This window comes from Zalophus californianus, chromosome 10 (assembly GCF_009762305.2).
Source record: "Zalophus californianus isolate mZalCal1 chromosome 10, mZalCal1.pri.v2, whole genome shotgun sequence".
In the NCBI taxonomy this organism is placed as follows: domain Eukaryota; kingdom Metazoa; phylum Chordata; class Mammalia; order Carnivora; family Otariidae; genus Zalophus; species Zalophus californianus.
Window position 1 is genome coordinate 99,901,832 of NC_045604.1, and position 23,493 is coordinate 99,925,324.

Below are 23,493 nucleotides of genomic sequence, written 5' to 3' on the forward strand. Positions count from 1 at the left end.
GTTCCGTAGATTCAACTCGGTTCCCTACCAGGAGCCTAGGATTCCTCACGACAGAACGGAGAAGTCCCCAAGGGCTTCCTCGTTGGAACCAGGCCTCAGCAGCTGAAAGCAGGCCCTGGTGTGCCTCCTGGGCTGGCCGTCAGAAGCTGAAGGTGAAGGGCGGGGGGGGGGGCGGGGGGGGGCGGGGGGGGGCTGGCCCTAATGAAATGCAGACCTGGGACAAACCATTGACCATTATTGCTGGTGGTGGCCTGCCAAAAGGTATCCTAAAGGCCACGGGGAAAACGTGCCACGGTGTCAAGAAGAGGGAAGGCACCGTTCCATGTCTCGGGAGGTGGTACCTGAGAAAGAGAGGCTGGCACCAGCCTGGACATCAGCCCCCAGGAGGTGGCCTCCCTGCTGAGCCCAGACGCCCCCCCCTCCCCGTGTGCAAGAGCAGGGCTCCGCGGCGCAAGGCTCCTGGCAGGTGGCTCGCATAGAGCTGGGAAACATGGAGACTGAAGAATTAAGACACCTGTCCCCATCCCCGGCTAGGCCAGCCAGCATTTCTGGTGAGGTCGGTGGGACAACTGCTTTGCATTCTGGAACTATCCAACTGCACTGATGGTGAGTAGCTGCCTCTCTGCACAGGGAGGAGCAGGTGTCCACCACCACACCATCTCCGGGCCCTGCCTGGGAGCTGCCGCACCGGGGGTGGGGGTGGGGGCAGGGTTGGCCAGACCCGTCCTAAGCCAAGCTTTGCCCCCACTTCCCCTCTGGTCTCCCTGCCACCTGCCCAGCCAACGGCGCCTTGGGGCTGACGAGATTCTGGAATGTGAGCCTACAGCCTCGTTCCTCAAACTCAACTGTGGTTACCATTAGTGCAAACATTTCAATTCAAAATCATTCAAAAACGATAATCATATTAAGGGATCTGCCAAAGTCTAATAGCTCTATTACAGAGGAGAAGAACAGAAATTAAAAATAATCACTTTTATTGTTGCTGTGGTGCAGAATATATGCAACACGCACAACAGCTCCAGCTGGGAGGGAGATGGGGAGGATTTCCACCACATGCAAAAACCTTCTCCGTGTCCACGCTTCTTCTCCTTGTAAGTGCCAAAGGGCCCATCTGGGGTCTAGGTCTTCCCCCCCACCCCAAAACCCTTTATTGCCTCCCTATTCTCTCCTCAGTTAAGGACAGGCTCTTCTTCAGCTGCCCTGTCCTCCTCAGTACCTTCCCAGCCGTTTGCCCCACAGATGCCATGGCCTGGCTACTCTGGGCTAGTCATCGTTCAGAAAGCCTGTCCCAATTTATGCCTGTCCCCCCTTCTTCCGAAACGTCTTCCCCGAGACCGCCTCCATCTATGCAAATCCTACCCACCCTTCAAAACACATTTCTATCTGAAAAAAATAATTTTTCATGGTACAAAAAACTAATACCTACCTTATAGAAAATACACCTCGACAAAAATAACACAAATTTCATTGCTTTGTGACTGAGAGCGCTCAAGTCCCATTACCATCCCCCATCTTTCCGGCTCACCTCCTTGAGCCCGGCAGGCCCACAGTCTTTCTCCCCGCTGGGACCTCCGATCCACTGGCCCTGCGGACCCCTTTCCCACCCAGCCTAAAGCCCCAACAGTTGTTGCAATGGTGCCCTGGTACCCCCCCGTCCCCCACCCCCCCCGCACTTTGTTGTTCTCAGTTGGCAAAACCCTCATGCTGATGAAGGCAACTCGCCACACCTGTAACGCACAGCTCAAGGCAGTTAGAGACGCACGTAACCATGTGGGCTGGTCTTGTTTTAAATTTAGGGCTGTGAGCCTCCAGGGGGTCTCACTGCTGCCCTTCCTTCCTTCGCGCTACAGGGCCCTCCTCCCTCACCGTCCTAGAAGCCTCTGCCCCACCTTCTCTTCCCTCCTCAAGCCTCTAATACCTCCTTCTCCCTCACTCCCAACTGACGACCTTGCTTCCTGCTTCCCTGGAAAGGCGGTGAACAAAAGCGAATGTCCCCGCATCCCACATCTACTTGCTTCGTGCTGTCACCCACTTTCCTTCCTTTTGCTATAACTGAACTCTTGGCTCAACCGAACTCATGCTCTTAGCCGACGCCAACCCCTCCACCTGTCCTTTGTTGTTACTCAAGACTCACTCCAGCAATTGCCCCTCCCCTGTATCAAATGTCTTCTCTTTGTCTCTGTATTCTTGAGGCTTTGGCGTCTCGGGCCTTGCCAACTGGGGAGAGACTGCCCTTCCCAGGGCTGGCCAATTCTTAGAGACAGCAGAAGACCCGCTAGGGAGCACTGCCTTTCCTATGCAAACTAACCATCCCAGAGCCCACGCTTAGCCCTTCTCTGGGTCCTATGCTCCAGGAGGCAATATCTCTCTGCTCTGATCATCCCAGAACCAGGAGCCAGATGACGGGGGACAGCCCTTATTCCCCAGAGCTCGCCAAAATTATTCCAACTAGCCAATCCTAAGCCTTACCCTGCCTTGCCCATTCCTTCTTGAAAAACACAGCAGAGACAGTCTCTGCTGAGAGTCGCCGCGGTTTCCTGCTTCAACAGTGCTTGGACGGAACACGGTGCTCGTCCCCCACCCGGGCCGTCCATTCAGAGCCAGCCCTCCGCCATCTCTTCATAGCGCCCTCGGACCGCTCCAGCGCCGTGCAGCCGCCGCCTCTTCTCAGCCGCCACCATGACGACCGCGTCCCCCTCGTAGGGGCGCCAGAACTACCACCAGGACTCGGAGGCCGCCATCAACCGCCAGATCAACCTGGAGCTCTACGCCTCCTACGTCTACCTGTCCATGTCTTACTACTTTGACCACGATGATGTGGCTTTGAAGAACTTTGCCAAATATTTTCTTCACCAATCTCATGAGGAGAGGGAACATGCTGAGAAACTGATGAAGCTGCAGAACCAACGAGGTGGCCGAATCTTCCTTCAGAATATCAAGAAACCAGACCGTGATGATTGGGAGAACGGGCTGAATGCAATGGAGTGTGCATTACACTTGGAAAAGAGGGTAAATCAGTCACTACTGGAACTGCACAAACTGGCCACTGATAAAAGTGACCCCCATTTGTGTGACTTCATTGAGACTCATTACCTGAATGAGCAGGTGAAATCCATCAAAGAATTGGGTGACCACGTAACCAACCTGCGCAAGAGGGGGGGCTCCCAAATCTGGCATGGCAGAGTATCTCTTTGACAAGCACACCTTGGGAAACAGTGATAGTGAGAGCGAAGCCTTAGGCTGTCCTCCCATAGCCACAAGGGTGACTTCCCTGGTCACCAAGGCAGTGCATGCATGTTGGGGTTAGCTTTACCTTTTCTATAAGTTGTACCAAAACATCTACTTAACTTCTTTCATTTGTACCATTCTTCAAATAAAGTAATTTGGTACCCCCCCCACCAAAAAAAAAAAAAAAAAACCACAGCAGAGACTCCTGACTGTGCTTTCCCCTCACTCCTTCTGCCGCCTGACTGACCCAGGTGCTTCCTCATATGGCCTTGCACGGCAGGCCATGCCTCCTCTTGGGAACTTAAAACTATCTTTTCGATGGCATTGACCTCTTGATCTCTTGTCCTCATCAGGCCTGAAAAAGAAAACTCCCAGGTACTTTTTAGAATAATACTGTACATTATTGGCCTACCTCCTGGGTTGGATCATTCCTAGCAGCTTACAGAGACTACAGATCTTCTTCTCCACCCACTTCCCCTACAGCCACCCCCCTCCTCATTTAACATTTCCCCTTACAGCAAAACCCCTTTAAAGCACTGTCTATACCCGTGCCTCTGAATCTTTTCTCTGGTTCTCTCCTAAACCCACTCAACCAGGCTTTCACCATCACTGCTCCGCCACAGGTGCATTTGTCAAGGTCAGAGATGACTTGTCCTAAATGCCACGTTCAAGGCCCAGTCTTCATCACGGGTGCCCTCCCAGCTGCATCTGACCCAGCGGCTCATTCCCTTTCTGTGGAAGCAGGATCTCCCCTGGGCGTCCATAGCACCACACATGCCTAGGTGTCCTCCTGGATGCTCTGATCCATATTCTTTGTTGACTCTTCCTTTTCTCTCTGGTGTTCAAGGCAGGAGGACTCCAGGGCAGAGCCCTTAGATCTCTTATCCAACTATACTCACTCCTTGGTGGGTTTTTTTTTTTTTTTTTTTTTTGACAGAGAGATAGAGAGCGAGCACAAGTAGACAGAGCAGCAGGCAGAGGGAGAGGGAGAAGCAGGCCCCCCGCCCAGCAGGAAGCCCAATGCAGGTCTCAATCCCAGGACCCTGGGATCATGACCTGAGCTAAAGGCAGACGCTTAACCGACTGAGCCACCAAGGCGCCCTCCTTGGTGGTCTTGTTTTTTCTCATGGCTTTCAGCAACATTTATATTTTAATAGCTTCCAAATTTACACTCCAGTCTGAATCCTTCCTCTGGACTCCAGACTGGCAATATCCAATTGCCTATTCAACATCTCCATCGTGGCTAGGAGATCTCTCAAACATGGCCAAAATGGAATTTTTAACCTTCTTCCCACTCAAACCTGCCCCACGCACTGTCTTTCCTATCTCAGGTAATGTCAACTCCATTCTTCCAAAATATTGAGGTAAAAACCTTGGTGTTTGCCTTGGTGCCAATCTGTCAGAAAATCTTTAGGCTCTACCTTTAAGACCTAGCTGAGATCTGATGACTTCACACCACCTTTGCTGCCACCATCTAGGGCAGGCCATCATCATCATATTGCCTGGGTAACTACAATGGCCTCCCAACTGGCTTCTGCTTCCACCCTTGCTCTCCTTTGGTAAACTCTCAACACAGCATCCGGAACAATCTACTAAAATATAAATCAGATCAGGCTAGGCCTTTGCTGCAAACCCTCCAATGATTCCCCATTTCTTTCAGAGCAAAAGCCGGGGTCACTAGGCCCCATCTAGACAGTCCGTGTTCCTGGGGCCTCTCTGACCTCCTCTCTCCTTGCACTCTCTGCTCCAGCCAGATTCCCAGCTATACACTCAAAATAACTGAAAGCGGGTCTTCCCACACCAACCTGTACGTGCATGTTCATAGCAACATGATTCACAATAGCCACAAGGTTGAAACAACACAAATGTCCGTCAATGGATGAATGGGTAAACAAAATGTAGCGTATCCACACAATGGAATATTACTCAGCCATAAAAAGGAATAAAGTACTAATAGTACTGTACCATGGATGAACCTCAAAAATACTGAGTGACAAAAACCACACACAAAGAGTCACAGATTATATGATTCCATTTACGTGAAATATCCAGAACAGGCGAATCCATAGAGGTAGAAAGCAGCTTAGTGGTTGTCTGGGACAGTGGGGAGGGGGAGGGGTAGTAGGGAGTGACTGCTTAATGGGTATAGGGTTTCCATTCGAGGTGATGAAAATGTTCTGGAAGGAGAAAGTGGTGACGGTTGCACAACACTGTGAATGTGCTTAATGCCACTGAGTTGTACACTTCAGATGGTTAACATGGTAAATTTTATATGTATTTTACCGCAATAAAAAATGTGGAGCTGATGATAACAATCCTCAAGCTTGCTTTGATTGTTATGTCACATTATAAACATGAACCCGAAATTTCCAATTGCCATTAGAACAGAAGGTAGGAGACTGGAGGGGTGCTTGGGTGGCTCAGTCAGTTAGGTGTCTGCCTTCAGCTCAGGTCATGATCCTTGGGTCCTGGGATTGAGTCCCGCATCGGGCTCCCTGCTGGCCCGGGGCCTGCCTCTCCCTCTCCCTCTGTCCTACCCCCCCCCCCCCCAGGCTCTCTCTCCCACTTTCTCTTGCTCTTGCTCACTCTCTCTCAAATAAATAAATAAAATCTTAAAAAAAAAAAAAGAAGGTGGGAGACTGGAAGAGTGGTTTTATCTCCATTCTTACTCTCTGTTCATGGAGACAGATCTTCTAGCACTCTGGAGAGAAGGTTCCAAAATATTTAATGTTTTAGCCCAAAGGCCATATTTTCAATCTGGGATAAATGGTTGTATCATGGTGAGCACCATGGTCCTCACTCTAGAATGGGTGGAAACCCAGGGCCCCAGGGTTCAGGGAAAGCACACTAATCTAAACATCCTGTGGGGCAGTCATCCAACTAGTGGTGACTTGGTTTCTTTATCTATAAACTGGACATGAAACTGCCCTGATAACCTAGTAGGACTGTCGTAAGAATCTGAGAAGATAAAGAAAACAAATGTGCTCTGTGCTCAATACATGTGAGTTATTATGGAGACGTATAAAAGAACAGTAGAAGGATAAAGGACTGAGGGGGAGGGTTTTGGGCAAAGGGGGCAGAAGCTGGTGAGGAAGTATCCTGGCCAATAGTGTCACTCCAAGAAACATTTCAGGTCTAGAGTGAGACAGGCAGAGGAGGTAGTCTGCACTCCAGGAGGAAAGGGAAATGAGAAAGTCTGGTAGAGCATGGCACAGAGGTGTGACGTTTGAGGTTAAGTATTGGGGCAGGGAAGAGATTGGGGCAGTCACAGTGGCCCCAAGAGAAATGCCTGTCCAGCCTGCAATGTCCATCCCATCCTGAGGTCATCTCTCACCTCCACAACTGAGTGCAGAGTCTGTGCCTCTGCATGGAGAGTCCAAGAGAATGTGTGTGCAATCCCACTTCCATGGCTCCTAGCACCTTGAACCATCATGTGAGGGAAGGCTTTCTATTCTGCATACCTTATCAATCACTGTAGAGAAGGGGTCTGAGTAGGGATCATGTTTGTTCACTCCTTCATTCATTTGTTCATCGGGTCAATAAGCATTACGAGGCCATGGAGGACACCTTTGTTAGGCTAGATCCCAAGGACTTGAGGGAATACGAGCACATGTGATTCTGTCCTAGTGAACAAGCAAATATTATTATTTTTTGTTGTTGTTTTTTAACGATTTTTTATGTATTTATTTATTTGACAGAGAGAGAGACAGCGAGAGAAGGAACACAAGCAGAGGGAGTGGGGGAGAGAGAGACGCAGGCCTCCCGCCGAGCAGGGAGCCTGATGCGGGGCTCGATCCCAGGACCCTGGGATCATGACCTGAGCTGAAGGCAGATGCTTAACGACTGAGCCACCCAGACGCCCCCATTTTTTGTTATTGTTGTTTCTTAGTAAAGATGTTTTCTGGTTGAAGTCATGGCACCGCTTGTTATTACTGGTGAACAAGACCATTGGAGTGGGAAGAGATGCTAGAAAATGGAGACTCTGCTGGTCTGTGGCCTGTGGACTAGACGGTTTGCTGTCTTCAGAAAGAAGCCTGCACTGGGAGGGGTCCTTCCTCTGCTCCTCGCTCTCCTGATCGTCAGTGACTGGGTATGTGCACGTCACTGTGTGGCTAGCTGTCTTGGTCACCAGTGAGGGTACTGGCCCCTTGCTTTGCCCTGCCTGCCTCATACCTCCTGCTGCTTTCATAGGTCCCCGCTGTCTTCTGTCCCCTGTCTCTGGTGGCCATGTCTCCAAATTCATATGAGGCTGATGGTTCATGAGTCAGGGATCCAGGGTTCACCCTGTTTTTCTCTTTTCATGATTCCAGCTGGCCTGCCTCATTGGGACTCACTGCTTCCCTCTGTCCTCAAACTCAGATACCTGCCATTTCTGTTGGCCCCAGCTCTGCTACAGTTAATGTCCAGGCCTGTTTGCTGAGCACCTTCTTTTTTTTTTTAAGATTTATTTATTTGAGAGAGTTAGAGAGAGAGAGAATATGGGGGGAGGGACAGAGCAAGAGGGAGAGAATCTCAAGTAGACTCCCCTCTGATCATGGAGCCTGACATGGGGCTTGATCCCATGACCCCAAGATCATGACCTGAGCTAAAATCAAGAGCCGGACACCTAACTGACTGAGCCACCCAGGTGCCCCTGCTGAGCACCTCCTAATGCTAAGACCCCATTTGTAGGAAAAGCATATAAAACTCTACACCATCACTGGAGTTATCCTTGAAAGGGTTTCTGCAAGTCCCATTCTCAGGGTACAACCCGCACTGGGTATTTTGGTGATACTGTCCACTTCCTCAGCATTAGGTAGCTTGTTTACTCAAAATGTACTTATTTCACTGCATTTGCTATAGTAACGTATGCGATGAGCACTTTTACACCATTTCCTAATACACAGAAAGGGTGTCTCATGTGCATGTCACCCTTCTTCAGCCATCCTCTGGCACAGATACTGATGTGCTAAAGGGCCCCAAAGACAGAGCAGGGATGGGGGAGGAGGACCGGGTGGGTGGTGCATCACCCAGGCCAACAACGCCCCATATTGAGAAAACGGATCCATCCAGTGCTGAGTTAGGACAACTCATAGTTATCCCTAATCCTCAAAGCAGCTCTCCTTGGTAGATACTACTAGCCCCATTTTCCAGTGGAGGAATCTGATGTCAGAGGTTAGGTGAACTGGCCAAGGGCAGACACATGGAAGTAAGTGCAGACAACCTGGTGGTGTCTGACCCCACACCCTCCTAGGAATCCCACAGCCTCCTAAACAAGATCATGAAATACAGGCTGCAGCTACGAGCTCTTGCACTGGGTGGAATAAGTGGTCCTGCTTTGAAGATTTCTGGGAACTTGCAGCTGCTAAACACTAAAAATACAACTTGGGGGAAGGAGTTGGCTGGCTTGCATAGAATTCTCAACTGGCGCAGTATAGTAATTTAATACTCAGAGTTCCATTTGCCTCTGCTATACATATAAATACCAAAAGGGTAAGTGCCGCTGCCTTTTTAAAAATCAAACACTATCTCCAGCACACAAACATCTCACAAGAAAATAGGGCCCAAAGGCCGGAGCTTCGTCTGGTAAATGGAGGTAGCACTTTCCGTTTTGTTGCTGAAGAGATCATTCACGCTGAAACCACCACTTCTTCCAGATTGGGAAGGGAACTGTCTGGGTAGGAAGGAGCTCTTCCCTGTGGAAGATAAAGGAAATGCTCATCTCTCCGGAGTGTGATTTTTCACAGATGCAGAAAATGCCAGTGGGGATTGCAGTTGCCAGTCCCAGACGCATTTCCTTGGCTGGCTGATTTTGCCTGCGCTTGTTTTTATTAAAACAAAGACCATATCAAGACTCCCTAGTAAGATATTCCCTACAAGTAATCTTCTCAGCGTAATACTTTTGCTCTTTGCTATTCATATTTTCTGGAGGCTTTGGGAAAATGATTTGCAAATAATCCTTTGAAGACGATTTCTGTAAAAGCACAAAGTTTCTAAAGAAGTGATAACATGTTAAGCCATTATCAGCCATCAACGCCTCATATGTACGTATATTTAAGCGTCTGGTTAGCTATCTCCTGAGATAAAACCTAAGTTGGGTGAATGTTTGGGGAAGAGAAACAGAAGAAAGGTCTAGAACAGGGGTCAGCACACACCACCGCCTGTTTTTGTCCAACCCAAGAGCTAAGAATGCTTTTTATAGATGAACATATTGATTTGAAGATGAGAACACAGCAAAATGTTACCCCTCCCCCAACAAAAATCCCATCACCCACATTAGTAGACATGAAGTCCAAAAAACTGTCCTCATTATTATTATACTTTGGATTTCATCAATAAAATATTTGTGGAAATTGGCCTTTACTCTTGTTTATAGGTATCCACACAACAGCCTTGACTCTGCCTCTTGGATTGTAAAGCCTAAAGTATTTACTATTTGGCCCTTTAGAGAAAAAATTTGCCAAACTCTGTTCTAAAACATGACCCCTAGAGGGGAGCGCAGACTCCATGTGGAGCAACATGGTACCAGTGACAGGCAAAAGGGTAACTTTCAAAAGGGCAGACAAGGGGCCTGGGGAGAGAAAGACTTAGAGGATGGATGAGTGTCCTTCTCATCTGTAAAGGGGGAGTAATAGTTCCTCTCCAGCCTCCAGGGCTGATGTGAGAACAAATCTGGTGAAGGCTTTGGGGATGCACACCCAAAAGTGGCATCAGGCTAGCAACACTCATTGTTCCATAAGGAAAGTGAAGGAGCACAGAATATGCCAGTTCAAAATATGCCTCTTTGCTATAAGGATTATCTTGAACTGGTTATTTTTAAGAAACAGCAGACACAGGAGTAGCCCTGGAAACCTACCCTTTGGAAAGAGAATTTTACATTTATAAGGGGAATCTCCATTTTTTAAACTTTTTTTTTAAGATTTTATTTATATATTTGACAGAGAGAGAGACACAGCGAGAGAGGGAACACAAGCAGGGGGAGTGGGAGAGGGAGAAGCCGGCTTCCTGTGGAGCAGGGAGCCCGATGTGGGGCTCCATCCCAGGACTCCGGGATCATGACCTGAGCCGAAGGCAGACGCTTAACAACTGAGCCACCCAGGCGCCTCTTTAACTTTTTTTAAATTTTATTTTATTATGTTATGTTAGTATCCATAAAATACATCATTAGTTTTTGATGTAGTGATCCACGATTCATTGTTTTCGCATAACACCCAGTGCTCCATGCAGTATGTACCCTCCTTAATACCCAACACCATTTGTAAGGGTGCCTCCCTCTCTGTATCTGGAAGAGAAGTCTCTAGAAACCTTCATCAGTGGAGAAGGCATCCACTTAAATCATCATTAACAAACCTTACCCTTGTTAATTGTGCTTTTCCTGGCCACCCCCTACTGACAGCCTCCTGGTTGTCTTTCGTCTTTAGCTGAAGATCGTGTTTAGGGTGGTAGCTTGGGCCATTTGGGGGAGTTACTCAGTTTTCCTTGGTCTCTCCCATGTATACAAAAGGTATACATGTTATTAAACTTCTGTTTGTTTTTCTCCTATTAATCTTTTTATTACAGGGAGGAATCTCAGCCAAGAATCTAGAACGGTAAAAGGAAAATTATTTTTCCTCCCCTCCCAAAGGAAGAGTACTGAGATGTGTGCATGGTGGAGAATCTTTCTGAGAAGGTTTGAGGACATCCTATATAAATGCAGGTACCGTGGGATAAAATACAATTAGAAGTAAGTAAATGAGAATAAGCAGGCAGAGGGGAAGTGAGCAGGAGAAGCTGATGCCAAGGGTGAGCTTAGTGCACATAATGTATACTTAGTAAATGTGTGCCACAAATGCAGCAGAGGCTTTCTGGCAGTCACTGCAAACAGAGTTACTGGAATCATCTACAGTGCCCAAAAGATCTTTAAAAGAGAAGTACAAATACTTGGCCTCTAAGACCCAAAAGGTATTTCTCCACTGAGTAACTTGGCGAATCGTCTCATCAAAACACTGCTTCAGTAACACAGCAAGCTCCACAAATCTGTTTCCTAAAACCTTCCTCAGCATTGGCTCATAGCATTTACCCAATTATAATAAGATGAGGACAACTGTTTTCAAGGCCAAAATGAGGTCAAAGTAAGAACATAGCTTTCTGATGGCCTTGCTTATTTACGGGTTAGAGGAGTAGTAAAGTAGTTTAAGAAAGTAGTCAAATAAAATATATATTTTGAAATATAGGAGTACGCTTTTCTATTCTGGGTTCACTGTTTCATCCAGAGGCAGTCATAGCTTTGAGATGAGTAAAGACTGTCAGAACTAAGATAAAAAGAAGCAAAGAAGTGTTAATTTTCAGTTGTGACTATAACGCCGACTCTTGAAACTACTGAAATAGTCTTGAAGCCAGGATTTCAAGTACCATAGCCATGCACAGAAGAAAAGCATTTTCTAAATCTGAGCGTCCTTTGAAAAATCAGGCAAAGGCAAGACGAGGTTGTTCCATGGCCATGGTCTCAATGCTGGCTCACTCTGGGATCACCTGGGGAGCTTTGACAAACTACCTGTGCTTGGGATCACTCCCAGACACTCAGATTCAATTGCTCTACATCCATATTTGATTCAAAAGTGCAACCAGAGCCTGGGTGGCTCATTTGGTTAATTTCAGCTCAGGTCATGTCTCTAGGTCACGAGATTGAGCCCCACATCGGGTTCTGCACTTGGTGTGGAGTCTGCCTGGGATTCTCTCTCCCTCTGCCCCTCCCCCCACTTGTGAGTGTGTGCTCTCTCTCTCAAATAAATAAAATATTTTAAAAAATAAAATTAAAGCAATAAAAACCCAGCAGATTCAGGAGAAGAACGTTGCCTCCCCCTCAACTGCCTAAATTTACACTGTAAAAGAGAGCCTGTACCAGGATGAGAGGTATTCACAGAGATTCCTTTTTATCTAAAAAATTTTATCTGTATAATGGGGCAACCTTTGTTTTCCAAACATCTCCTCTTACTTTCCTGCTAATGGTCGTCCTCCCTTTGTATCCTCAGACCCCCATGCCTCTCCTTAGCTCATATAAGCCTCATGTTGCCTACTGTCTTTAGAATTTCACGTCTGTGTGGATTCCCCGTAAGTACAAAACTAAATTTGATTTTCCTCTGTTAATGTCTCATGTTAATTTGACCCTTAGAGCAGCTGGAAGGATCTTGAAGGGTACAGAAAATTTCTTCCTCCCGAACACTGCCTAGCACTCTACAGAAGGGAGAATGTCTTGCAGAGTGCCCAGGCAGTGGGGCAGAGATGGTTGAGTGATGTTTAGGCAGGCAGAAGACTTACAATAGTGCTCCCAGTGCCCACAGCTAGCTCTTGGTTTGCAGGAAATCCTGATGTTCCCTCGTTTCCCAGGGGAGTGGTGGCAAAAGGCTAAACAGACTGGATCAAGGGAGTCAGGGGCCTGGAAGGCACAGAATGGGTGGATATTATGCCTGGAGTTCAGGATCAGGACACGAAGGACCTCAGCAGTGAATACATAGGGGGTAAAGCTGAAGATGGCAGGTATGAGGCACGTTAACAGGGGCCAAGAAGGTTACAGAGGACAGCTTACATCCTAGACACCTCTCCCCATCACCACTGTATAATGTCAGCTCCCACTTGCTCCTAGGAGTTCTTCAAGGGGGGAAGCAGGAGAAGAAGATCCTTTGAGGAAAAAGAGCAACCTTTACAGAGAATAGCCTGTGTAATCATGATTTAACTGAGCAACTGACTTCAGAGAAATGGAGTTTTAAATTGGAAGAAACTGAATTCCCTTGAGATGACAAGATTAGTTTTCTTTCTCATCATCAGTGAAAATGGGGGCTAGAGATCAAGCTGAATTCAAATACAGAAAAACAAAGTCAACGTTTCCCACATCTGACTTGCAACTACAATTTAAAACCTGCTACAGGTTTTGGAGTACTTAGAAGAATGAATAGATTCTAAGACACCAGCAGAAAACAAGGAGAAGAAAAGAACAAAGGAGTCACAAAAGAAAAACAACTTTTCTAGAAAAGTAATTTGGCAAGATGTCTCATGAATCGTAACAGCGTACAAGTCTTAGACATAGAAATCCCATGCCCACGAATTTATCCTAGATAATAATGATTTCTGCCTCTGAGAATGTTGGATTGTGTGATTTGGACAACTTTCCAGCTGAAAACAATGAAAGAAACTGGATTTAAAAATTTTTTTAATCTTAATAAAACCATTAAAGATGAACAAAATTATAAATATAAACTATTGAGTTGAGATCTGGCTGAGATTGGAGTAAAGGGAATCCCAGTGCTAGGTTTGCTTCTGCCCAGAGCTATGTACCAGTACAGAGAGGGGGGCTACATTTATGGCAACCTCAAAAGACCAGGAAGCTAAAAGTTAGACTTCAGGGCCCACCATGAAGGGCAACATGATAAACCACCTTCCATTTTTGGCTAGGACAATGAAAGGCTGACCTAAGAGTAACAGTCTACTGGAAATCAACCTGCCCTCCCACAGGATACAAGTCCACTTCATTTCATTTGAGTAGCCCAGGGAACTTCAACTCTTGAATTTTGATTAAAGGGATCAGGGTTACCAGTACTCCCATGCTCCTGACAGGAGTAAACAACAATTCTCCCTAGATGCAGATAATATCATTCTAGGTTTCAAATTCTTTCAGCAAATACTTTTTCAAATACGCTCTCCAACACATAATCAAAGATAATCAGAAGCATCAGACTCAAGATGTCAAAGGTCAGACCCACAGAAAATAGAGATAACAGAAAGGTTTCAAGCAAGCTTACGAATTTCAGCAGGAAGCTGGAAACTATATAAAAAGTGAAACAGCAGGTATTGAAAAAGAAAATGTAGAATTGAAAAGTTAAGTAACTAAAATTAAGAGCTCAATGGATAGTTTAACAGCAGATTAGACACTTAGGCAGTGAGCATTATTAAAGTGGAAGATAGGTCAGAAGAAACGTTCAAGAACAAAGCCCAGAGAGACAAAAAGACGAAAAATACATAAATGAGGGGAGGTTATATAGAGAATACAGTAAAGTCTGACATGGGTTTTTGAGATCCTGGGAGAGAAGAAAAAATGGCAGAGGCAATATTTGAAGAGGTAATGGCTGAGAATGTCTCAAAACTGAGGAAAGACATCAATGTGAAGATTTAAGAAGCTCAACAAATCTCAAGCAGAATACATAAAAAGAAATCCACACCTAGACACATCACAACGAAATTAAAAAAACATAAACAAAAAAGATGTAATCTTATAAAGCAGCCAGATGGGGAAAGAAAAAGAAATAATTAAAGATTTTTCAAAGTTTTTGTGTAAGAATTTTAATCAAAACATTATTTGTCATAGAGAAAAACTAAAAACTTAAATTTCCACCAACAGAGATACAGTTAAACATATTCTGGCATATCCCCGTGATAAAAATATATGGTGCTATTAAAATATCATTTAAAAAAACACTGAATGATGTAGGAGAAGTTTTATTTAAAAATATAACACCAGCAACCATTGTTCTCAATTTTGAATTGGGGCAGGACCCATTTGAGCTAGTAGTTGTTTTGAATATATCACATTCTAATTATTCTATTTTTAAGTATGTTGGATTTTATGCACGTGGACAAGTAAGAGGGCACCTGGGTTGGTTAAGCGACTGCCTTCGGCTCAGGTCATGATCCTGGAGACCCAGGATCAAGTCCTGCATCGGGCTCCCTGCTTAGCAGGGAGGCTGCTTCTCCCTCTGACCCTCCCCCCTCTCATGCTCTGTCTATCTCATTCTCTCTCTCAAATAAATAAATAAAATCTTTAAAAAAAAAAAAGACAAGTAAGAGATAGCTTTATATTCAGACATGGTATTAAGTAAGCAGGGTGAGCATATAGCTGAGAAAGTCACATATTCTTTTCCAGATGCTTCTGTGGAGAATCTACCAAGCTTTTCCTCTACACTTCTTTTTCTGTTTTCCCAGAAGACCCATAAGACAGAATGGGATTCTTTTTCCTCCAAAATTCTCCCAGGAGTTTGGCATTTCCCCCATCCCCTCTTGGGCTTGCCATATAACAAGCTGGGATGACAGAAAGGGGCTTTTTTTTTTCTAGCACAACTGAAGGAGAAAAAGAAATACTCTTTTGGCATAATAAGATATATTAAATCTTATAACATATTATTACCAGATTTACATTAAGATCCTTTCTCATGGTCATATAGATACTTGGCCAAGAAGCTCATGAAGGACAATCTCCTTCAATCACCTTCTCAACCCACGGGACTAAAAGCCCCTGGAATTCCACTCTGGAGTTAAATCAAGAAAGGATCAGGTGCCCAGAAGGACTGGTAAGTCTGGTCAAGTAGACTTGTAGTGTGAGAACTCACTGGAATAACAGCAAGACCACATGAAACATGAACCTGCCCTCCTGGAAATAATGGCATGAGAAAGGAGTTAAACATGGAGGCCACATGGTTATGAGAGGCCAGAGGCTGCTAAGGGACTTTACGCAGAACTCCCAGAAGCTCAAAAGCAAAGCCATTTCTCACACCCCCTCATTCACTCCCTGGCTCAGAGAAAGAAACAACAAATGCTGTTAGTGACTTCCTTAGAAGGGTGATTAGTTGGATAATTACAAGGAGATGTAACATATGTCATTAAGCAATCCTCCACAAGAACAGGACTTTGGCTGCCTTTTTCCTTAATGACAACATTCCTTGCTAACAGTGTCTATTGTGAGGGAGAAGAGACAGGTCACCTATTCTAGAAGCACAGGTAGACCAGCTGGCTCTGCCTCAGAACATCGTCCAACACCCCAAATGTTTTCTCTCCTAAGGTTCCAAGTACAGAGACTTTCCAAAGGTCATGACCATGCTCAATTTCAGGGCATCTTCAACACCTGCCTGATGAATTCCAAACTTCTAGGCAATACTCATTCAAGGCTCACGGAAATCTGGCCCCTTCTTAGCTTTCCAAATTTCTTTTCTAGAATCCCCTCCCTCTCTGAATCCTTTGCTCCTCACTCAAAGGACAAGATTATTTGTACTTCATCCCCTGTGTTTAGACCATCCCCTGCTATCTCCTATTCAAGTCCTTATATTTTATGGGGTTAGCTTCAGCCCAGCTGCTTCCATGAATCCTTTGACTAGCTCAGCACAGTAGCGCTCAACCTCTAGAGAACCTGTTGTCTGTTGCACTCCTTTGGCAAGTGTATTGTTCTGTTTTTCATTGTCCTGTGTCTCCCTACCCCTACCTCCAGGCCCCAGGACTGGGGAAATGGCCATATTGCTCTTTTCCCAGTTATGGGCATTCGGCAATGGGAGAGCTTGGGCAGCACAAATCAGCAGCAGAGCACGCTTTTAATAGATACGACAACTGCACTGCCTCTCTGCCATCCACACTCACCAAACTGGGTCCAAAAGAGCAGAATAATTCTGTTCACTGGGAGATTTGAGAAGCGGCCAGGAGGGAATGGACTACTAAGAACAGCTTTGACTCATGATGCATTGGGAGCAGCTGGGTGGGAGGAGGGAGCTTGGCAGAAGGAAGCCGGGGAGATCAGGCATGAGGCTGGCCTTTTGTACAGGGCTGGGTTATGCCTGGCAGCCCTGCCAGGTTCAGAGTTTAGAAGACAAAGCCCCAAATATTTTCCAGCGAAGAGATCAGAAAATCCAAGTTAAGTCAGAGTCAAATCCAGACCTACAGAGTCACAGAGTGAAAATCAGAGCACAGGCATGTTTATATAGAACTGACTGGGCAGCTGTGATTTCACCTGGTCTTTATCAGCCCAGAGGTACCTCTCCCCATGTGCCCATTATGAGCAGACTCTGCTGCCCGGCTTGAGGGGCAGGGACTTCTGAGCCATTAAATTGACAGTTTTGCCACCAACCCCATCATAGTTCAGTTTTACTGAGTGCTTGGTAAGTCCTAGGCACTGTTCTAAGCATTTACATACATTATTTCATTTAATCCTTTCACTTAATCCAACTTATGAGGAGGTACTATTAATATCCCCAACTGAAAGATGGGAAAACTGAGGCACAAAGGAGGTAAATCCTCTTCCCAGCAGCAAATCACCAGTAAGTATGTAGCCAAGATCTGAACCCAGGCTCTCCCAGACAAAGCCCATGGAGCTTCCTTTCCCCCTACCTTCCCCACAGTATGTGTCACCTTTGGGTGGGTGCTGGCCCTGGCCTCAGGGAGAACCGCACTATTGGGAGTGGTCCACAGTACCTACATGGATCTGGTCCTCCCCTGCCACATGCAATCCTTCAGGCAGATTCTTCCTGTTCTTCTAGAATCCAGTACTTGTCTCCAGAGAATGTGTATCTTCCCAGCTCTGGTAGCCTCCAGTCCTCCTGCTTCAGCGAGACCCACTGCCTCCTGTTCTTTCTCTGAGACACTAGCCCTGCTGAGAGTCCTAGCCTGTGTTTTGAGTCTGCGAGGCCAGTGCCCTGGACAGTGGGGTGGATAGGGGAGTCCAGCACAATGTGTTATTCAAGCTGCAGACCTAATGAACATCTGCATGAGGGTGTCCCTAATACCACCCTCAGGTTTGATTACTTACTAGGAAGATTCACAGGACTCAGTATGTGGTCATACTCGTGGCTATGATCTACTACAGCAAAAGGACAGAAGGAAGTCAGCATAGAGAAGGTGCATGGAACACAGTTGGAGAAACCAAGCACAAGCTTTCAAGATCCTCTCCCATTGAGTCAGAAAGGATATCCCCCAGCAAAGAGCTGAGACAACACTGGGAAATGCTGTCTAACAGGAAGGCTCACCAGAGACTCAGTACCCAGGGTTTTTATTGATGATGGGGGTACCTTCTGCCTAGCATGTACCAAAATTCCAGTCTCTCAGAAGGAAGGCAGGTACACAGCATAAACCACATGAAGTGAGCCATTCTTATCAGAGGTCCAAGATGCCAGCCAAGGGCCAACCTTATAAGTGGGCCTTTTAAAGAATAGTTAAGCCTGATATGTTCACTGTTTTCTACACATAATCCAAATAGACAGATAACACCCCAACAGTCATCTTACCTTTCCATTTGTGCCAGATTCCACACTTCCAAAGCATGCCTATTTTATTCTAAACCCTGTACAGGAGGCAGGCAGGAATCAGTCTCTTCACAGATGAGCAGGTCAAGGCTGAGGGAATTCTTGGTTCTAAGTCACCAAGAAAATGATGGGGAAAGCTGAACCCTGAGACCAGGCAGTCTCCTCCACCATGACAAGGGAAGGATGGGTCGTGGCCACAGCACATCCAGGTAGAACCTGGATAAGCCATGTGCACAAAGGCATAAGAAAAGCCTGCTGTTGTTGTTGTCATCTGGGGGTAGAGTGAGACAGGGATGTATCTCCACCATTCAAGAAAACAAAAAGATGAGCAGAACTCCCAGTCTCTATGAACTTCTGACTCTTCCACAGTGCTCTCCATTAAATCAATTGACAGAATATTAGCATTGGCAGTGTCCTTAAGAAATCACTGTGTACAACTCATTTCTTTATTTGAAAAGTAGGGAAAACAATTAGCTTCAGCCCCTACTGCATATGGTTAATAACCTATTGTTTAGAAAAGACTTGAGAACGGGTAATGAAAGCCATTTTGTGAGAGCTTTTATTGTGTTTCCTTTATCGTTAGAAAATTGCCTTCATTATCAGTGAAAACAGTGATGGTCCCTCCTTCCTCAGCTTTGGGTTTCTCTCCTGCTGCAGGCTCAGGCCAGGGACCCCGTTCTAAGTTTGAGACAGAATTTAAGAAAAATAAAAAGATAAAAAATAAAACCCTCAGCTCTTCTATTGTTCAAGGGCAGACAAATGTACCCAAATGTGGACAAGTGGATCCATGAGAGGGTTTCTGAAGGAAGGATAATGGCCTGACCATGAAGTAGGGAGAGTGCCTCATCCAGCAGTGGGCTGATTCTTTCTGGGTTTGAGTTTCCTTTACCCTTGCAGTGGGGTGATGGAGGACAGCCACCATCGATGGACTGCTTCCTCTATGGCAGGTGTGAGGCCATGAGCTTGACATATATTTGTCATTCCATCTGATTCTCACAGCAATGCTTTTAGATGAGTAATAGTATCTGCTTTTGAGAGTTGGGGACACTGAAGTTCAGAGAATGTGGATGCTTGCTCTGATGCAGCAGAGAACATACTACCCTGGGTCTCTCCAACTCAACCCGGTGATTGTGTAGGCTGTCTACGCTCAGAAAATCTGCTCTAAGCACAAGTTACAGGGGAGACCCGAGGAAACCTGCCTGTCTCCTCCTGAGATTTGGGCATGAAAAAATTGTCCTGAAAATTCATAATAACTTGTCCCTAAGCGGGGTTTCAGATTTTAATTTATGTTGGCTGCATGGTCAGCAAACACCACGCTTAGAGATTTACACGAAACATAGCCCCCAGGTGATGATACCCAGGAGCGACTGGCAAAAGCAGATGCAAAACCTCCCCATGTAGCATTGTGTGTCAACTACACTTCAATTAAAAAGCGAAACAAAACAAAGAAACTTCACTGGAGAGATCCACATTCAACCCAGAAGCTCCACAAAAGGTGAGCTTACAATCTAAAATTACAAACATACGAGGATACAATCCACCATAAGTGAGAGTCAGCAAATACAGTATGAATTAGGGCCCCCAAGAACTCGAGATAACAAAACTATCAGAGACCATAAAATAAAAATGTTAAAAACCTTAAAATAGGGCTCAAAACCATAGGAGACCCTATGAAAAATAAACAAGCAGATGTGAAAAATGACACAAAACTTCTAGAAATGAAAAGTATAGACTTTGAAATTTAAAACACAGCAGGCAAGTCAAATAATAAATTAGGTATAGCTGAAAGAGTGAAATGGAGTTAACAAAGGGATAAATGGATGAAATTATCCTTAGTACATACAAAGAGATGGAAAATAGGCAAAAGAGATGAAGAGAGTCGAAAGTTGGATCCTGGCATACAACATTGGCCAGCAAGGTCCTGGAGCCTGGGCAATTTCTCCCTGTGGCCAAGAGTGGAAATTACTAAATGTTTTATATTTGAATAAAGCTTTGTAATTTATAAATAAAGCTTTCAAGGTTAATGCATATAATTCATCTGATCCAAAAAGAATCCATGTAACGGAGATGCATGTATTTAATTGCCCATCTCACAGATGGAGAAATGGAGGTTCGGAGACATGGAAGGGAGTTGCACAAGATCACACAGCTCATGGATGAGATCAGAATGCATGGCTGGGTGAGGGTCCTCTTCTTGGTTGCAAATTTCTCTGTATCCTCACAAGGTGAAAGGAGCAAAGGAGCTCTCTCAGACCTCTTTTATAAGGTCATTAATCTCAGCCATGAGGGCTCTGTCTTTATACTTAATCACCTCCCAAAGGGCCACACCTCCTAATACCATCACATTGGACAGGAGGATTTCAACATACGAATTTGGGCTGGTGGGGGGTGGGCGACACACACATTCACACCATGGAAGATGCTAATTGGGATGCTAATGCAGTAAACTTGACAAAATTAACTGAGTCTCCACAGTGTTAACCCAAGGACAACCCCAAGCCAGAACCAGGAAGCAACTTTCCTTCCTTGGCGATGGGGAGAGCGCTCTCTTCCTGCTTAGGCAGAAATAGCCTACAGCTGCAGAGGATAAAAGACAGGACAGGGTTGGCTTGCAAAAAGGGAACTGCTGGCTACAGCTGGTTCTCCGAATGAACTCTTGCCACTCTGGACTTCATCGTTTTTGGTGGGAGGGAGATAATGCATCATTCATCTCCTTCCTATGTTAGGGGAAAATAAACTGGATGGGAACTATGCTAGGGTCAATTTCACAGGCAGGGCACAAAAATGAGAAACATTCCCAACCATGGGCTGAAACCATAACTCAACCATGGTCACTGAAACTCTTTGACCAAAGGACAAGGAAAAATGAAATTCTTTTGGAGCGTGGGCTCTCTTTTTAAAAGGGCAAGCATTCTCCCTCTGGAGACAGTGAAACAAACTGCTCAGACATCTCGTTCCTGAAAACCCCTCCCACCCCAAACAGGCTTGATTTCTCTATTCTGATAGCTTAAATTTATAAGTTATTGGGATTCAACATATCTGCCAGGTGGGATCTTAAATCTGATGAGGCTCTGGATTCGTTAACCTTGGCAGAGGGAGCCTGGGTAAATCTGCTTGCAAAATACCTGCTGTATATTTTAATTCTCAAAAGGGCAAGGAAAGTAGAATGCAGATCTATGTATCCTGCTCCAGCGACATCCTTGACAATCTCAATAACCTTCCCAAGATTATCATTATCTTTTATTAAAGAAGAGTGGCTTCTCCCAGAGATACAGAGCAATCAACAGCAAAGGGAAGTGACGTCTGCAGACTCCAAGCACGCTTTGTTCTTCACTTCTCTTTGGCATTTACGGTTTTCCACCTTACACTGCACTTATTCACCTACATGATCTCCTTCTCCCACTCTCAAAACGTGCTCATGTTTGAGTTCCCCTGTGTATCATCAACAGCAATTAACACAATGTCTTTCATTTAGCAAGTACTCTATAAATTCTTGTTGGGTAGCAAATGAATGCATGGGCTTGATTACCACATTCTTTTCTTCAATAACTCTTCTGCTTAAAGAAGTCTTCTCTGAAAAGGGCCTCCATGTGTATTCATAAGGGAGCAGCCATAATTCAGAAAGAAATGATGTGCAAATCACCAAATGGTCTTATTTATAATTAGGTTGTCCTTCCCGTTCCTGTTTCAGATTTGCAGCTCCGTCACGGTGGGTTCTCAGGAACTATCCATAGAAAGCCGGAACTGCACCTCCTCTCTTCTCACATCATCAGGGGCTGGGTTAAGAGTAAGCCTAGGTCCACAGCACATGGGTAGAAGGGACTATGAATGGGAACTGTGTGGGGCCAGGAGACCCAAGGACTCTCTCGCCATACCACCTGGTGGCGAGTGGCCACTGGTCCTTTAGCACAACTCTGTCCTGTGGCTTCAAGAATCCAGGGCAGAGTGCAGAGTAGGGATTCTAAGCAGGAGACGTGGGCCTTATGATGCAGCAATTGACAGTAATTACCCTTGGGTTAAGAAAGCAAATGGTCCATTGATGAACACTGACTTGAGGGGCAGTTCAAACCTCCTGGTCGTTTGTGAATTATAAACTGTCATGCTCACACGATTGAACAGAACGCTTCTACTTCGGGGAAACTGGCCTAGAAATATACCCAAGTAACAAAATATACATTTAAGGCTATTAACTATTGCATTTGTTGGAATAGAGAATAGAAATAACCAAGTGCCCATAAACAATAGGTCCTGATTAAAATGCTCCACAGGACAGACTCCTATCTGCGTGCACTGCTATAAGCCCAGCCCCTAGAACAGTGCTGGCGCACGGTAGGTACTCAATAAAAAGCCTGAGGCAGAATTAAATTCCAGCGATTGATGTGTCCTTGGTGAATTAAGTACAAAAGCAAGTTGCAGAATAATATGAATGAGGCACTCCAAGTTGGTCACATCTTAAGTGCCACCAAAATATTTGTCGGAAAAAAGTCTGTTGAATGTACTGAATTTTGTAGATGACGTCATGTATGTTTATGAGCATATGCACCTGTACACACATGTGCACGCACACACACACACACACGCATACACACGTACACGTATTGGTAAATGCATAAAGCAAAGGGTCCTGAAGTCTATATACCAAACTGTTCAAAGGAGGGCGGTAAAATAAGGGGCTTTTGACTTATGTAATTCTCAATGGGTTGAATTTTTTACAACACACGTTTTTCTATTTTTATAATTCAAATGACATTTAAAAAAAAACTCAGCCTCTGAGAAATCCTCCGAGAAAAAGGGCAGTCAATCGCCAGGGCTAGTCCCACGCTGCTTTCCTACCATGCCTCCAATAAATATTAGGCGAGCAATGAAGGAGAAAGGAGTTTCACGGGCTCAGCTCCAAGCACTTAGGAGCGAAGAAGAGTGTAGAGACCCTTTACAAAATAAGGGTTAATCTGACAGTGGAGTAGTTATTCCTGCCACTGCATTACCGAAAAAGGGAGGTTGGTAAGGGCGATTGATCATTTTATCTCATCATTTCAAGGGACTGGGAAGATCCTTCATTGGCACTGAACACACTCTCAAGTTTAAAGGCCTTTAAATCAATTTTATTAGGTTAATTGATGATCTTTTCTGTTCACTTGTGCTCTACAATCTGCCATGTCTTTGTCGGGCTGACTGGAAGGCTCAGAGTGGAGTTCTCAGTCTCTCATCTCTGCCGAAAACTGGAAGCAGAGGGGATGGAGTCCCCTCACTGTGCCGC

General features: G+C 45.5%; 1 protein-coding gene and 1 pseudogene across 1 annotated transcript in view; one reads left to right on the forward strand and one right to left on the reverse strand.

Annotated features, from left to right (window-relative positions):
- The window catches only part of GALNT17 (polypeptide N-acetylgalactosaminyltransferase 17), a 458,315-nt gene that overhangs the window by 115,625 nt on the left and 319,197 nt on the right, over positions 1-23,493 (reverse strand). The gene's annotated exons all lie outside the window — the stretch shown is intronic.
- On the forward strand, positions 491-3,386 carry LOC113931976 (annotated as a pseudogene).